Here is a 17188-nt window from a genome sequence, read left to right on the forward strand (position 1 = left end):
GGTTAGGGAGACAGAGGAAATCAGGTAAGACTCATCAGCTAGCCATACCCTTACTCGGATTTGAACTTGAGAGCTAAATAGCTTGAAATAGATCTATACTAGTCTCCCTTTATTTCTTTATCAGCAAATATAAATTTGCTACAAAATAGTTTGTAGTGAAAGCAACTGCCTGATGGCTCCTGGATTGGAGCTGAAAGGCGAAAGGGAAGCAGGATGCTCCCTCCCATATTGGGGTAGACCAGGTGCTTCGACAGAAAAAACAATACATACATACATACATACATACATATATATATATTTGTAGCCATGGAGTTGGCAGATTGTCTTTCTCACACACACAAACAAACTATTTATTTGGACTTCTAATTAAAAATATATTGGGCGCTTGGTGGATATAATAATAATCCACTTCTTGAAGCAATACTTGTTGAAAATGCAAGGACAAACAAACCACAAAAGACTTGCATTTTGCTGCCAAATTTTTGTGGGGCAATTTTAGAAGGATCCAGGACGCTCCGTACCACCCAAAATCCACCGCTCCAGAATTGAGGCTGGGCCGATGGCGTGAGGGTCTAGAAACACCACAGCTGGAACTCTTTGTGAAATTAGTCTTGGGAAGAAGGGATTGATGCGTAATCCATTTTGAAATTAGTCATAAAGGAGTAAAATTAGTATAATAAAATTTCAGCCAGCTTTAGGCATTGGGAGTGGACGGGTGATTTAATGCTAGCTGTTTTCCAAGTTTGTTTTAGTGTGTGGAGCCTCTTAACAGTAAATGAATTCACTGACCTATTTTTCCTTGCCACATTATTATTTCTACAATCACCTTACCAAACACAAAACCACTTCTGTTCATGCTTAACTTTGTCCAGGTCCCAAACACAGCGTTAAAAATGAGGGGACGCTAGAAAAGGCCACAGTCTGTTGGGTCATCATTTCAGAGTGTGCACAGTATGACTACTATTTTTGAGACAACCCAGGAGCAAAATACAGGACACAGAGGTTTTGTCATTATAAACAGTGGTTTATATACAAGACTTCTATATACAGACATACACATGGTAGGCATATACCAGGCAAGCAATCAATCTTCAACTCTACACAGAGGACTATAATGCAGAGAGACATGAGAGAGAGACGCTGTCTCATGGCCTCCCTCATATAGACAGCTTCTTAAAGTGATAACTGCTGATTTATTCTCATTGCATCATCTCGGTTTGCAGCCTTACAGCAGCTGGTCAGCTATTAAAACATTACCTTAACACAGAGATACTTCCTTACGTAAATAAAACAGAATGACCGTAGGAAGGAAAAAGGAAGGGGATTTGATTTCCTGCTGGCTTCTCCATTGATTTTGCTAGTGGAAAATTACCCAGATAGCACTACAGGGGCTACCATTTTGCCAAAGCAACTGGTCTGAAGATCCTTTCAATGTCAAATCCCAAGGGAGTCATGGATCCAAGATTTTGGACACTTTTTTTTTAAGTTAAGCTATTTTTGAAGCACCTTGATTCAAGAATCGTCCTGCATTGCACTGTTTTCATCCAACAGAAAATCAGGAGAGTTTTAATACTTTATAGATGTTGCCATGCCTTTATAAAAGGCGACTGGCAATCTGCAATTATGCACTGAATCTTGCCAATTTCCTATAATTATAGCTTGTACAAATGGAGCACAATACCTTTTTAAAAAAAAAAAACCCAAAGGAATCAAGAGGGTTTTAAGTGGCAGTTCTGAACAAGAGCCAGTTTAAAATTTTTGGATACTTGTTTCCGCCTTTAAAAGATGGAACAATTCAGTTTTATAAAATAGCGTGTGGTGACAAAGCCTTTTGAATGTACAGATTGATTTATTTAAAAAAAAAAAATCTGGAGACCTTGAGGTTAAAGAGTATTAGGAACTTCCAGAAAATCCTCAATTTAAAAGGTTCAAACCTTTTGCTTTAAAACTTGGCCAGAGTTCAAGCAAGCATGAATCCTTGGGATTTCAGGGTTACAAAATCCGTTGTCATTTTCTTAGTGCCGAAAAAAAAAATGCCATTGTTAGATCTAGCCTGTAATCGAGGTATTTTTTCAAGTGGTCTGTCTGAAGGAGTTCCGACCCTGCTTTTCTCTTTGGAAATCGTTTATCTGTCTTTTGATGGACTGGTCAAGAGGTCCGGCAATTGTGATGCATTTTTCCACTTTACAATAGGAGGCAGAGATTAATCTATCCTCCTGTTCTGTCCCCAACCACACGCACACACACCAACAGACGTTCAAGAGTTAAAGACCAAACCAGCCGGCAAAATCCTTTTCCTTATGATAACGGAACTTGGCAACAACCTAGTGGCTGCCTGCCAAGAGTTTATTATTTACAAAGAGGTGAGATAACTTCTCCCCACTCCTGGTACATCAAAAGAAACAGCTCAATAATTACGGAGTCAATCAAGTCCAGAGATAATCCAGCAAAGTCTATAGCCAAAAGTCTGGCAATGCAGAATGGCGTGGAAGCTTTCAGCTTTGTTCGTCACAAGGTTTGACTGGCCACCACGCTCCCTTTTATATCCTGTGGGGTGTGGTCCAGTGACTCAGCCTAATCTCGGGCACGCCTTTTCTTCTGTTGCGCATGCTTATCTCTGCGACGCTAGCATGGATCCAGCCAAGACTCATTACCCTCATCACTGTCCATCTGTGGCTGTGTGGACGTGCTTGGCCCTGGCCCTATCTCTTGCCCTTCGGCGGACACTGAAGGCATTGCCAGAGAGGAGGGTCCTGGAGAGGGAGGCCTTGCCAACTCCTCTCCTTCGCTCTCGGAATCCTCTTGTTAGGGTGTGTGTAAAAAGTATTTGTTGCTTGTGCAACGAGCAGAGCAGAAACACACAGGGAAGGAGATAAACGTGCGGCTCGTGTGAGAAAAATACTTTATAGATAACAAGCAGTCTCGGTGTAAGTAAAACAGTCCAAGGTCATAAACAGTAATATCAGTCCAGTAAGTATCTTCCCTTACCAAAGCAAACAGACTTTAGTAACTCTTGGTATACAGTACCATATAACAGACGCAGTAAGCAACAGGATACAATCAGGTATCAATCCGGAAGAAGCAGGAAGAACGAACGCTTCTCTGTGCTGCTTATTTATGCACTGTAGCCTAATTACAGGGTTCAGCAAACCCTGATTACGTGGCTCAGTTGTTTCTTAAAGAAACAGATATATTGCCTGACCAACAAGTTAGGAGTAAGCTGCAAGCTGAACCTAACACCTCTCCTGCCGATGACACCGGCTCAGGTAACGGAGCCACAACACCTCTAGAGAACTTTCATTTTTAATAGTAAATCTTTGCCAGAATAAAATGTGGATATATTGAAGGATCATCGAGAAAATTTGGTGACCCTGAATGTTAATATCCTAGAATCAAGAATAGCAATGGTGTCAGGGTTCCGACAGATGCCCTAATTAAATCATGAGCCTCGAGCCAAGCTTCAAAAGAAATCCAGGTATTTATTAGGAGCTTCATATCAGTACGTTCCCAAATGAAGCCAACTCTGACCCTACGTAATTTATGGCCCCAATCATGGCCCTGTTTCCCCCCTCCCCCCAGGGTGTGTCATCAATCACATTCGCCAATGAAGCAATTTTGTGGGTTGTAGAGATCACTCCCCTCGGCTGCTGTTGGTAAGCCTGGGAGACAGCCTTGAGAAAGATACGTCTGGAATGTGCGCCTGTCTTTGGCTGCCGTACTGCAGGCCAGGGATGCTTTGCGAGTTGACAGATGGAGCTTTTCAAGGAGGGTTTTACCTTCCAAAAAATACGAATCTTGTTGAGAAAGGGACAAAGGCACTGATGATGTTACCTGGTTTGGTAATGAAAACGTCTGCAAAAAAAAAAAACCATTTCGGCGATCTTTAGGGAGTGTTTTTTCAAACTCTTTTCCCAAGGGGCAATTTCTTTTGCCTCCTCTCTTCCTACGCAATGCATCGCTGTTTGAATGCGCTCGGAGATGCTGTTAATGGCATGTCTCTTTTTTTCTCTCTCTCTCTCAAATGTATTCCCTATTTAAAGGGGGGGAACGAGCTACACCATTTCTGTTTGTTCCCTGACTTTCTTTGCTTTTCTCCCACCCCCCACCCCCACCCCCAAATTGCAACTTGGTAATTGCCTCGGGTTACATTATGAAAATGTACATTTTCATCTTGTTTGGAAAAGGATTTTCCTTGCCTCGGATAATAAGGCCTTGTTTATCGGAGAATGAAATGCAGAAAGTTGTTTTTTTGGTTTCTAAAGACAAGAAGGCCCAGAAATACATTCTACTCAGTCCTTATGGAGTGATCGCACAGAAGGGGACGTCACAGGAGACAAACTGCTGATCTTTAGTTCTTTATTCGATTTATCTTTTAAATTCAAGTGTTTCCACTAAGTTCTTACGTCTGGGGTGCTGCAACAGTGGTCGATTCCAGACGTGATGATACGATAACTATGTCCATTCAGTCGTGTCCGATTCTTGGCGATTCCATGGACCAGGTCTCTCCACGTCTTCCGATCTTGGCACTTCTTTATGTTATTCTATGCTCTGGCCGGTGTCACTTTTGATGGTGTCCAACCACCAGTGGCCTGGTTTCTTTCGACCCCCTAACCCAGTGATGGTTAACCTTTTTGCCATCGCGTGCCAGGAGAGGGGGGGCGGGAGAGGGTCATGCACGCACGTGCCCACGAGCATTTGTGTGCAACCCCCTCCCCCCCTGCTCCTGGCACAGGATGGCCTGGTAGGCCCGTTTTTCATTCTTACCTGGTTCCAGATCCTCTGTGTATCTGGGAACGGCGAAAACTGCCTTTCCCATTCCCTTGGAGGCCCTACGGAGGCTGAAAGGGCCCATTTCCCAACTCCCGGTGGGACAGGAGGTGACATTTTTTGCTGTCCCCAGCCTTCAGAACCTCTCTAGGAGTCTGTAGGAGCCTCTCTATCCAAGATACACAGAGAGGATCTGGAGCCAGGTAAGAAAGAAAAACGGGCCTCCCCCACCCCCTCAGGCCCCCAGAGGCAGGAAACAGCCTGTTTCCCTAATTCTGGTGGGCCCAGAAGGCCCGAAAATCAGCTGGTCGGTGCGCGCATGCGGCCCAGAGCTGAGCTGGCATGCCCACTAATGTGGCTCCGCGTGCTACCTGTGGCACGCATGCCATAGGTTCGCCATCACGGCCCTAACCCTTCCAAACACAATCTCTTTTCTCCAGTGAACTTCCCCACGTAACATGGGGAAATTCTCCTCTCCTGTTCAAGAAAGCAGAACTCTTGAAACAATTACCATTTCAAAAGGAGACCTTTTATTGAAAGAAAGCGATAGCAAGACGAAGCAGGATCTGAGGATTCCCGCGCAATTCCAGTCCAGTTAGAAACCCCTCCTATCAGTCCGGTGTTGAATAAGCCAATCCACAGGTGCAGTTATTTTGAGAACCATTATGTGATGACCCGGGGCATGGCACAGAAGCAACACAGCCAGAGAACAGGTCTAACTCCCCTTTATTGCTCCAACTGCCTCCAAATGTCCCCACGTTTACTACACGTCCTGGAGCAAAGCTCTCACACGCATCTTCAACAGCCTCTGGCTGCGAGTAGTCCAGTAAGCCAGGTTAGCAAACCAATAACCAAGGCAAGAAGTCCAGTTAGCAAGGTTAGCAAAAGAGTAACCAGAGCAAGAAGTTCAGCAAAGTAGGCAAACCGGGCAAGTCCCACAAGACAGAACACAGTAATCTCCAGACTTCGGCAAGAACACAAGAGGCTCCACAGATTCAACGCTTGTTCCCAACAAATGTCCCTCCCACTGGCACCTCCTTAACATCTCAGTCCCCAGGTGTGCCTTGTGAAGGAGGACGGGGCACTCATCCCTCATAGCCGGCTCAGTCTGTGTCGTTCCTGCCTTCTCTCTTCTCTTCTTGCTCTAGGATCAGGAGGGGGTGGTCCCTGCTCATCGCCTGAGCTCTGCCTCTCCTGCTCCTCCCTGTCTACAAGCCTTTCTGATCCTGAAAAGCCGTGCCCTTCCCCAGTTTCCTCCAAACCCAACAGAGCCACCCCCTAGATCTCTGTCAGCTCCTGTTCCAGCTCATCTCCTCCCCCCCCCCCCCGCAGATTCAGGCTCCAAGGGGGACATGACACAGAAGCTGAGAAGGTGATAAGTTGTTCTCGGGCATCACTTGCTGGAGGCTCTGGAAGTGAGACAAAACAGATGGCTCCCCCCCCCCTTACATTCCCAAGAAGGTAAATCAAAAGCACAGGATAGATAGGCACCAGGAAAAAGGCTATAAACTAAAGAATGCGCCCAGGGCCCCTCCCCACCAAAATGGCAGCCTTCCGATAGCAATCTATGGGACCTGACAATGGCCAAATAGGCAAGATGCCATTTTGTGATCTAAAAATATTTAGCACTTTTTACTACTGAATGAATTCGGTCTCAACATTTCAGTGGTAACTATTAGGAGTGGCGTGGTGGCGTAGAGGTGGAGCTTTCGCCTCACAATCAGGAGGCTATGAGTTCAATCCTAGGTAGAGGCAGATATTTCTCTCTCTGGGCACAATGAGGATATATCTGCTGAACAAAACTCCGCGTTGGCATCAGGAACAACATCCGGCCAGTAAACGCTCTGCTAGCTCCATTCAGTTGCCCAGACTCCACCCCGCAAGGGATTATGGGGTCGTTAAATGATGATTACAGAGGTAACTATTCAGGATTGGGGCTTTGTTGAATCACCTCCTGGTGTGATGACAATGCGATGATGATGGGATGCAGCTTCCACCTAGCCACATCCCATCCTTTTGGATGTCCAGAAAGAACTCAAACAACTCTTTCACCCAAATTCGTTAGATAACTCTGCTTCTCCGAGATCTTTAGATACAGGTAGTCCACGAGTTAACAACAGTTCATTTGGTGACTTCAAAGTTGTAAAAACACGAAAAAAATAACGACCATTTTTCACCCTTTATGACATTGCAGCATCTCCATGTTCACATGAGCAAAAAATCAGACGCTTGGCAACTGACTCGTACTTATGACACGTAATCCCCCTTTTGCAGCCTTCTGACAAGCAAAGTCAGGGGGGGAGCCAGACTCGCTTAACAACGGTGTGACTAATTTAACAACTGCCGTGATTCGCTTAACCGTGGCAAGAAGGGGCAAAACTCACTTAAGTGTCTCACTTAGCGACAGAAATGTTGGGCTCAGTTGTGGTCGCAAGTCGAGGACTACCTGTATTTCTCCTTCCTTGGCTGCTCCTTTGCAAAAAGAAAGAACAAACTTGAACTCTCTGCTTTTCATCTTTTCTAGAAGGCCTCCACTGTGGGAGATGTTTCTCAATACTATTTTGCAAGGATTTCGGCTCCTCGGTCTCCCATTTTTTTAATAAGTGTTTTGCCACACCACAGAGACAGTGTGTGAAAGATAGAAAGCCTTTGCTTTCAATGGCTACTTCTATATAATATTAATAACCACTTAGCTGGCCATAAATTTGTCAAAATGGGTCTGGATGTAATTGAAATCACCCACATACATTTCCATTAAAGTAGTTGGAGGAAAGACTCCGGGCTGCCTAGAGGCAAATATTAAACCCATTCAAGGCACTTTTTTTGCAGAAGCCAAAAATAGTTGAAGTTTGTCCTTGAAAGTTCGGACTCTTCTCAACAATCTTGACTTTCCAAAGAGAATCGGCGATATTTGGGAAGCTGGTCAAACAGACATTTTCCCCTTCTTTTGACTTTTATTTCTAACCCTAGTACACACATACTGCCCGCTCTTTTTTCTATAGCATTTGCATTTCTTTAAAAAACAGTTTCTTCGTCTCTTTCCTTATCATTAATAAACCTTTTGCCAAGATGAAGAAATGTACGGTATCTATTTCCTATAGGGTTTTTTTTTCCCCCATTGAAATATGGTGGATTCTGTTTTCTTTGTCAGATCTATAATCCTCATTGCATTATACAATCTCTCCAACATTTGCTGCAACGGGATTAGGCGTAATTTGTTCCATTTCCTTCGATGGATACATTAGCAAGATAAATTAATTTTCAGATCTATAATCCCCATTTGTTGTGGCCCGCCAGCAGCCTGCGCGGATCGTGGCTGATCCCGACGAAGAGGAGGCTGGTGCGGTCGCGCCAACAGCCTGCGCAGCCGGCACTCGCGTCGGACAGTGAGGAGGCTGGAGAGGATGTGGTGCCAGAGACAGAGACTCAGCCAGGGCCTTCAGAACCTCCAGAGGCTCCTTCAAGTGGAGAGAGCGAAGTGGAGGAGTCTCTTCTCAATGCTCGAGCACGCAGGGCTGCCAAAAGGCAGGAGTGGCTACTCAGGAGGAGGTCTCGAGAGTAAGGCTTGAGGATAATTGGCCACTCCCCTAGCCTATTTAAGTCACATGCCTTTAGTAAGTTTCTTGCTGGAAACAACTTGTAATTATCATCAGAGCATTTTTGGAAAAGTCTTATCGTATCTTGTTTTCTGGCCTGGTTGCCAACCTTTGCCAGACTTTGGTTTATTCTTGCTATTTAATAAATTTGATAAGGACTGTTGGTGTGTGTCAATATCCTCGGGAATCCGGAGCTGGGGCAGAACACCGTTGCATTATACCCCTGATGGCAAACCTATGGCACGTCTGCCCAAAGGGGCACGCAAAGCCATGTCACCCAGCACATGTGGCCTTGCCTGTTTGTCTTCTGGGTTTCTGGCGTGCATGTGCATGCAACGATCAGCTGTCCTTCGCGAGCACCAAAAACTGTTGTGTGCACGTGCACCAGCCAGCTGATTGTCAGGTGCGCATGTGTGCCAGAACCTGGAAGTTCAGCTTTTCCGGAGTGTGATCCCCTTGCACACACGGCAGTGCTGAAAACAGGTTTGCACATGTGCGCAAGCTAGCTGATCATCGGGCACGCATTTGTGCTAGAACCCGGAACTTCGTTTTTTCCAGAGCGCGGTCCTGACGAGCACACCCGCCAGAGGTGGATTTCAGCAGGTTCTGACCAGTTCTGGAGAACCGGTAGCGGAAATTTTGAGTAGTTCAGAGAACTGGTAAATACCGCCTTTGACTGGCCCCACCCTCATCTATTCTCTGTCTCCTGAGTCCCAGCTGATCAGGAGGGAATGGGGATTTTGCAGTAACCTTCCCCTAGAGTGGGGAGGGAATGGAGATTTTACAGTATCCTTCCCTTGCCACACCCACCAAGCCATGCCACGCCCACCAAGCCACACCCACAGAACCGGTACTACAAAATTTTGAAACCCACCACTGACACGCGCGCGCTCAATGTTTCCGTGCAACCTTTTCGGCAATCAGTGCCAAAAAGATTTGCTATCACTGCATTATACAATCCCTCCGAACATTCGCTGCAAATCTTTTGGCTTACCAGCTAATAACATGACACCATCGATCTAGAAAGCTACACAAAGATTCACATCCCCGTCCACACACTTCTAATGTTGCGACAAACATTCCTTATCTATATAACCACAGATATATATTTGTGGTGCGTTTGAGGATTGTTATATGTGTTGGACCTGGTCTTTGGGTGGTAAGTGAATTTCGTTATATGGGTATACTGTGTATACACGTACAGTGACAATAAAGCTATTATTTTTTTATTTATTTTATTATATATTAAAACAAAAACAAGGGGATCGATTTTTTTTTTCCGGAGGGGGGGAAAAAATCGACAAGAGGAAAAAGATGTTAAAAGGAAAAAAAAATCAATTTGGCTATGGTGATTGAAGATAAAATCTCATTTGGAGGTAAGCCAGTTCACTTTTTGCTCTCTGAAGTATCGGGTTTAAGGGATTCCGTGCTGTAGTTCAGAAGATTTGCAGATTCTGAACAGATTATCATTCACATCGAATTGACGCGTCAAGAGACGAGAGCTTTTCAAAAATGTAGGCGTTTTGCCCTCTAGGACCTTCACTTTTCTTTCCAAAAGTGGAATAAATGCTTTGAAAGAGAAGGAATCGGGAAGGTTCATTCCAGCCTGCCTTAATGTAAAAAAAAAAAAAAAAAAAATCCAGCAAATGCCACACTTTAGGTGACATTTGACCCCAGTGAAGATTACAGGCAAGAATTCATGACAGATAAATATATTTTTCCCCCCTTCATCCATAATAGATGTTTGACGGAAGAACTTCTGTCAATGCACAGTTGCAAATTGCCAGTTAAGTTTAACATTTGGTAACTGTTATAAAGAATACCTTTAATTTTTGCTGTAGAAAATGGGAGGCCTTTTCAGTCTGGCTAAGTGTGCTTAAACGATTCCGATACGGGAATTGAGAAAATAATTTTAATTCAGAAAAGGCTTGCCATTTAACAGACAGGGGTATTTTCAACTTCCAGTTGGAAGGGGAGGGAAACTCCAATAGCTGGGTTTTGTGTCATCTTTCTGTGGTGGGTGTTTTTTTCTAAAGCAAAGCCTCTAAATTTTTTATTTTTATTTTTTTGGAGACTTTCCTTAGTTTCTCTTCTTCATTCCAAAATGAGGCCGAATCATCTTAATTGAATAAATACTCTGAAAATCAGTTACAGGCCCGTTTTTTCATTTCTAGCCCTACGAAAGCAGTAATTTCTGGTGGAGTTAAAGCAGGGGTGAAATCCAGCAGGTTCTGACAGGTTCTGGAGAATTGGTAGCAAAAATTTTGAGTGGTTCGGAGAACCGGCAAATACCACCTCTGGCTGGCCCCAGAGTGGGGAGGAAATGGAGATTTTGCAATATCTTTCCCTCAGGAGTGAGGAGGGAATGGGGATTTTGCAGTATCCTTCCCCTGGAGTGGGGTGGGAATGGGGATATTGCAATATCCTTCCCTCAGGAGTGGGGAGGGAATGGGAATTTTGCAATATCCTTCCCTCAAGAGGTGGGAGGGAATGGGGATTTTAAAGTATCCTTTTCCCAGGAGTGGTGAGAGAATGGGGATTTTGCAATATCCTTCCCCTGCCACATCCACCAAGCCACACTATACCCAACAAACCGGTAGTAAAAAAAATTTGGATTTCACCACTGAGTTAAAGACAACAGCTGATTTTGGGGTGGGGGAGGAGGGAGAAAGTTTTTTTCCCCCGTAGCCCTCCTCTCTCCAAAACGAGGGGGGGCACCACAAAGAGCCATTTTACAAGACACCCATCATCTTGCAATAAAATGTGGTCCTAGGATTTGGACTGGGTGTGACACAAAATGAAAACCAAACTGAAGGGAAACAATAATAAGGATATAATAAATAATACTAGAATATGATATACTGGTATGCTAGATTCTGTAACCATTAGGTTCCTGTAATACATATTATTCCTTTCTATTTGTATCTCCTGTTACAAACATATTGTTATTAGGCCTCTGAAATGTATCTGGTATTTGTCAAACGTTATGTCCCTGCCATTTGATCTGAACTCATATCAATCTCTTTCTGTGCCATCTAAAAGCATGGTACGTATCTCTGTTGGAACTACAGCCATCAACAAAGGGATAATTTACACCTCAGCCCTAATTTATGTTTGATCTGGATAAGATCTTGTCTTCCAGAGCCAGAGGCTAAATGGCCAATTAAGTAAATAAAGAAATGCTTAAGATGACTAATTGGGAAGTTTCTATTCCCCCTTGCAGGGCAACAAGAAATACACAAACCTAAATTAGGAGGCTAGAATTGGGTACTAAGCTAAGGTGACCAGATTTTAACATTGGTAAAGAGGGACGTTGTGGGCGTGGCTAGCTGGTCATGTGACTGGGTGGGCGTGACTAGCTGGTCATGTGACCGGGTGGCCATGGCTATGTGTATAGGGTAAGGTGAACAGATTTTAACATTGGTAAGAGGGACACCATTGTGGGCGTGGCTTATTGTGTGGGCATGGCTTGGAGGCCATGTGACTGGGTGGGCGTGGCTAGCTGGTCATGTGACCGGGTGGCCATGGCTATGTGTATAGGGACTATTCAGAGGGCTGGAAAGTCATTTCTGACAGGTCCTCACACTTTTGACTGGTCCTCACACTTATGACCATCCTCACATTTATGCCCATGCAGCATTCTTAACAACCATGTCACTCATTTCACAACTGCTTCTCTTCACCATGATGACAAGATAGGGCAAAAATGTAAAATGTGAGGACAGTCGTAAGTTCGAGGACTGGTCAAAAGTGTGAGGACCAGTCAAAAATAACTTTTTCAGCCCTCTGAGTAGTCCATATGCACAAAAGGACTAACCAGAGGGCTGAAAAAAGTCATTTCTGACAGGTCCTCGCACTTTTGACTGGTCCTCACACTTATGACCATCCTCACATTTATGCCCGTGCAGCATTCTTAACAACCATGTCACTCATTTCACAACTGCTTCTCTTCACCATGATGACAAGATAGGGCAGAAAATGTAAAATGTGAGGACAGTCGTAAGTTCGAGGACTGGTCAAAAGTGTGAGGACCAGTCAGAAATAACTTTTTCCGCCCTCTGAGTAGTCCATATGCATAAAAGGATACAGTAATAGAGAGGGATGAAGGAAGGGAAGGGAAATTAGAGTAGGAGTGACGGTAAGAGAGGGAGGAAGAGGAGGAGAAGGAGAAAGGAAGAGGAAATAGGGAGGAGAAGAAGAGGGTGGGGGGAAGAGAAAGTAAGAAGGAAAGAAAAGAGAGGTGGTAGGTTTGAGGAGAAAGATTGCTGTACAATAAAAAAGATGAAAGGGAAGAAAGCCAACCCCAAACAAATATAAAGATATTAAGATAAAGAATGAATTGTTAAACTTTAAAGAATAAAAGAGAACAAATATGAATAAATAGCAATAATTAGAAACACACATACAAACATACAATGTATTTTCTTTGAACAGAATATTTGGCTGGTTCACAAATTTAAACAGTGTTTAGTCATTTCAATTAAATTTATAATTTCTATATTTCCTTTTTGCCATATTTATTCCTCGTCTATTTTTTTTAAAAAAACAATATTACCCTTCATCCTCATCTCTAATCTTAATCAAATTCAATTTTTCCCTTCTATTCTATATTATACCCCTTCCCATTGTCATCTATTTTTATATCCATCCTCACATTGGTTAATTATGTAATACAGTTGTTTAATACAAATTCAACATTTTAATATAAATCAATTAGTTATATAACTATCTTTTTTGTATATTAATCAATATGAACATGAATATTCCAATTATTTCCATTCAATCCAATTTCTTACAAATCAATTAATTATACTTACCAATAATAATAAACCAAATAATTTCCCCCATATATTCCTCCAAACCACAACTTAACCATTTCTGCTTTCAACACAGTATACAATTAATAGTATCTCAATTATTACAATTCCCTAGTTAAAAAGAGCTTTTTTTTCTTTTGTGTTTTAAAATCTTGAACTCTCCTCTTTTGCCCTAAATAATTTCCCATTGTTTGCACCTACCTTTTTTGGTGAGGAAAAGGAAAATAAATCTGCCTAATTTTCCAACGTTGCAAGCAAACAGCAAAGCCAACAGCCTGTTTTACTTTCAGTTTCGTTTTGAGCTTGGTTTGCACAAAGAGAAAAAAAAAACTGCTGAGCAATTTAGCAAGAGCAGAGCCCTGCGCAAATCAGCTGAGAGGGGGAAGCCGAGCTAATCAACGTAGGGCGGCCCTTTGAAGCCCCGCGGCAAGAGTTTAAACAGGTTTTTTCCCTCTAGCCATCAGCTGGGACTCAGGAGGCAGCCGGGACTCAGGAGGCAGAATGAAAAATCGGGACTTTTTTAAAACGCCGCGGGACGCGGGACAAATTGCTCAAAAGCGGGACTGTCCCGCCAAAAGCGGGACGTCTGGTCACCTTATACTAAGCTGACGTCTCTGAGGGTATAAAAGGACACCATACCTTCCCCAAGGTGTGGCTATTTCCTCGCATGCATTGTATCTGTATGTTCTGGATATAGTTCCACCCAGTATTTTGTTTTTGGCCATAAATAAAATCTGCTTTTTTGCAAGCCTCGTCTTGAGTCTCTCTCTTTGGCATTCTGGTGACTCAAGTATATTTTGGGACCTTACAAAACCATCAACAAAATCTAGTTGTATTGGATTTACCAGTCAACTTTACGACCTGACAACAAATCACCAGGGTTTTTAGCAAAGGTATGTTTAGACAGCAGACAAAGCAAAATCCAAGAATAAAGAAAAATTCAAGAATTAAGATAAATCTGATGATTAGGTGACTGGAGGCTAAAACGGTTGCTGGAATGGTGTATGTCTAGTTTAATGAAAAGAGGGACTCGGAGTGACAAAGCAGCATTCCAATATTTGAAGGACTGCCCCAAAGAAGAGGGAGTCGAGCTATTCTCCAAAGCATAACAGAGGATTTTCTTTGCCAAAATTGACCTTCCAGAATGAACAACTGCATTTCCAGTGAATGAAATTTCTAAAAAAAACCCCAAACTATTATCTTAACTTTGAGTAACAGTAAAGATTTGGGCCGTGATGGATTTCCCTGTGAAACGAGACAAAATATTTTCTGATCTCTCCCTTAACCTTTTAATTTCTCCCAACATTTGCTTCTTCATTATCACTTAATGAAGCCCGTAAATACAGATCTATCAAAATCAAGGGAAAGGTCAAACTCTTATCCTTCAATGATTAAGATGTGTCTCTGAATAATATCGATCCAAAGTGAAAACCTGGGGGTTAAATGAGTTTTCTTTCTTTTTTTCAAGTTTTTTTAATTTTTTAATTTTTTACAAAAATATCAAATCAATTGGTGGGTTTCAAAAATTTTTACTACCAGTTCTGTGCATGTGGCTTAGTGGGCATGGCAGGGGGAGAATACTGCAAAATCTCCATTCCCACCCCACTCCAGGGGAAGGATACTGCAAAATCTCCATTCCAGTGGTGAAATGTAAAATTTGTTACTACCGGTTCTGTGGGCGTGGCTTGGTGGAGGGTGTTAATGTGACTGGGTGGGCGTGGCCAACTTTTTTTTTTTTTTTTTACTTTTAAAAGCATTTTTTCTACAACCTTAAGAGGTTGCAGGAAAAAAAATGCTTTTAAAAGCCTCTGACGATCAGGCAACTCAGCTGGGAGAGGTTGTAGAAAAAATGCTTTTAAAAGCCTCTGACAATCCCAGCTGAGCCACGCGATCATCAGAGGCTTTTTTTTTTTACTTTTAAAAGCATATTTTTGGCCAAAGAGGTTGTAGAAAAAATGCTTTTAAAAGTAAAAAAAAAGCCTCTGATGATCACGCGGCTCAGGTGGGCATGGGGGGGGGGGGCACAGGGATTTTTGCTACCGGTTCTCTGAACCACCCGCCGCCATCGCTACTGGATCGGGCGATCCGTCCAAACCAGGAGCATTTCACCCCTGCTCCATTCCCTCCCCAATCCAGGGAAAGTTACTGCAAAATCCCCATTTCCTCCCGATCAGCTGGGACTTGGGAGGCAGAGAATAGATAGGGATGGGGCCAGTCATAATTTTTACTACCGGTTCTCCAAACTACTCAAAATTTCTGCTACCGGTTCTGCAGAACTGGTCAGAACCTGCTGAAAGCCACCTCTGAAATCAATGCGAGAACAGTGTGGCACCTGAGTGTCATAAATTCTAATACAAATAAAACTAGTAGAATTAATCATAGTTGTTACATTCAGTCAACCTGTATAATTTCTAATAATGATACACATTTGTATTAAGTTGCAGTCTGTCATTATTCAATTATTCCATGTTTTCTCTTGTTATTACTTTTATTTTATTATATAAAAATGTATACACTAATATTCCCCCTTCTCTTATTTCTATCACTTACTCTAACTTTTAATCATGTCACCTTTTACTAAAGAAACATTTTCTTTCTATCCTACCTAACTTCTAGTCATGTCACCTACCTAAAAAAAAAAAGAAAAGAAAGAGAGAGAAAAGGAGAAGCAAATCAGAACAACAACAAAAAGGAGAAATCATCTATCCTTCGTCTCTTGCCCGCTTTAATACTTTAATTGCTATTCTTTTTTTTTTTTTTTTTTTACTTACCTCCCAAATTCCTCTCTTGGATCTTTATCTCTGTCTGCATTTGCTTCTTGGCTGTTCAGTCTAGGTATTTCTCCCACTTCTACCCTCTTCCACTGCCTAGCTTCCAAAATTTCTGCCCAGGTTCCTAGTTAAATGAGTTTTCTATGTTTTGGCCTCATATTTATTATTTATTTATTTATTTATTGGTTCGATTTATATGCCGCCCTTCTCTGGAGACTCAGGGCGGCTTACAATGCGTTAAGCAATAGCCTTCATACTTTTGTATATACCTGCTTAGTAGGGCTTTCGGGCCCCCCTAAGCAGTGTTCTTTTTTATACAAAGTCAGCTTATTGCCCCCACAAACCGGGTCCTCATTTTACCTGCCTTGAAAGGATAGAAGGCTGAGTCAACCTTGAGCCTGGTGAGATTCGAACTTGCAGTAATTGCAGGCAGCTGGTGTTACTTAACAGTGCTTTAGTCTGCTGCGCCACCAAGGCTCTCCAATATCCAATATTCTCTCCAATATCTTTTTTTTTTCTCCCCTCCACCTGAAATCCTATTTAACATGTTTTGTCATGCTGAAAATCAACTCTGCGCTGAAGGTTAAATATGAAAGAGCTTTATGCATTTACACCGATAGTTATATGAACAATATTTCTCTCTTGAGAAATGAGAGCTGGAAAAATAAACTAGATTCTTCTCTCCCTTCTAGAATTTTTTCTTACGTATACGGATGCCTCTTTTTAACCTTTCAAATCAGGCAGACAAGAGTTCACCGAAAGTGGCAAGCAATCAATCTTTACAGACCATCGGTCTCTGGCTTTACAGTTGTGAAGTCAAGCAAACCCATGTTTCGGTTATCGCGTTACGCCAAGCGATGCCAGTCAATTGAGAAAATTGAGTCAAATAAGAGTCAATTGAGGTTAGATTCTTGACTCGGGGAAAACTTGGATTGGTTGACTTGTTTGCTTTGCTGAATGGGGAAATGGAAAAAAAAAAGTTGCATCCGGTCCATTTGGCTTGATTTTTTTTCTTTTCTGAATAGTTGAATCAATTCTAACCCAGCCGAGTCTTATTAGATTTGATTTCCCAAGCATTTAAGGCAGTTCAGTTCAGGCATTCAATCAAACGGGCTTCGCACTGAAACTACAGGCAGATCTCGACTTACGACCACGATGGAGCCCCAAAATCCTGGTTCCTAAGGGAGACGTTTTGTTAAATGAATTTTACCTTTCTTGCAAGAGTTGTTAAGCAAAG

The sequence above is a fragment of the Pituophis catenifer genome, unplaced genomic scaffold, assembly GCF_029215685.1.
Source record: "Pituophis catenifer annectens isolate HBS135680 unplaced genomic scaffold, rPitCat1.0.hap2 SCAF_10, whole genome shotgun sequence".
NCBI classification, from domain to species: Eukaryota; Metazoa; Chordata; class Lepidosauria; order Squamata; family Colubridae; genus Pituophis; species Pituophis catenifer.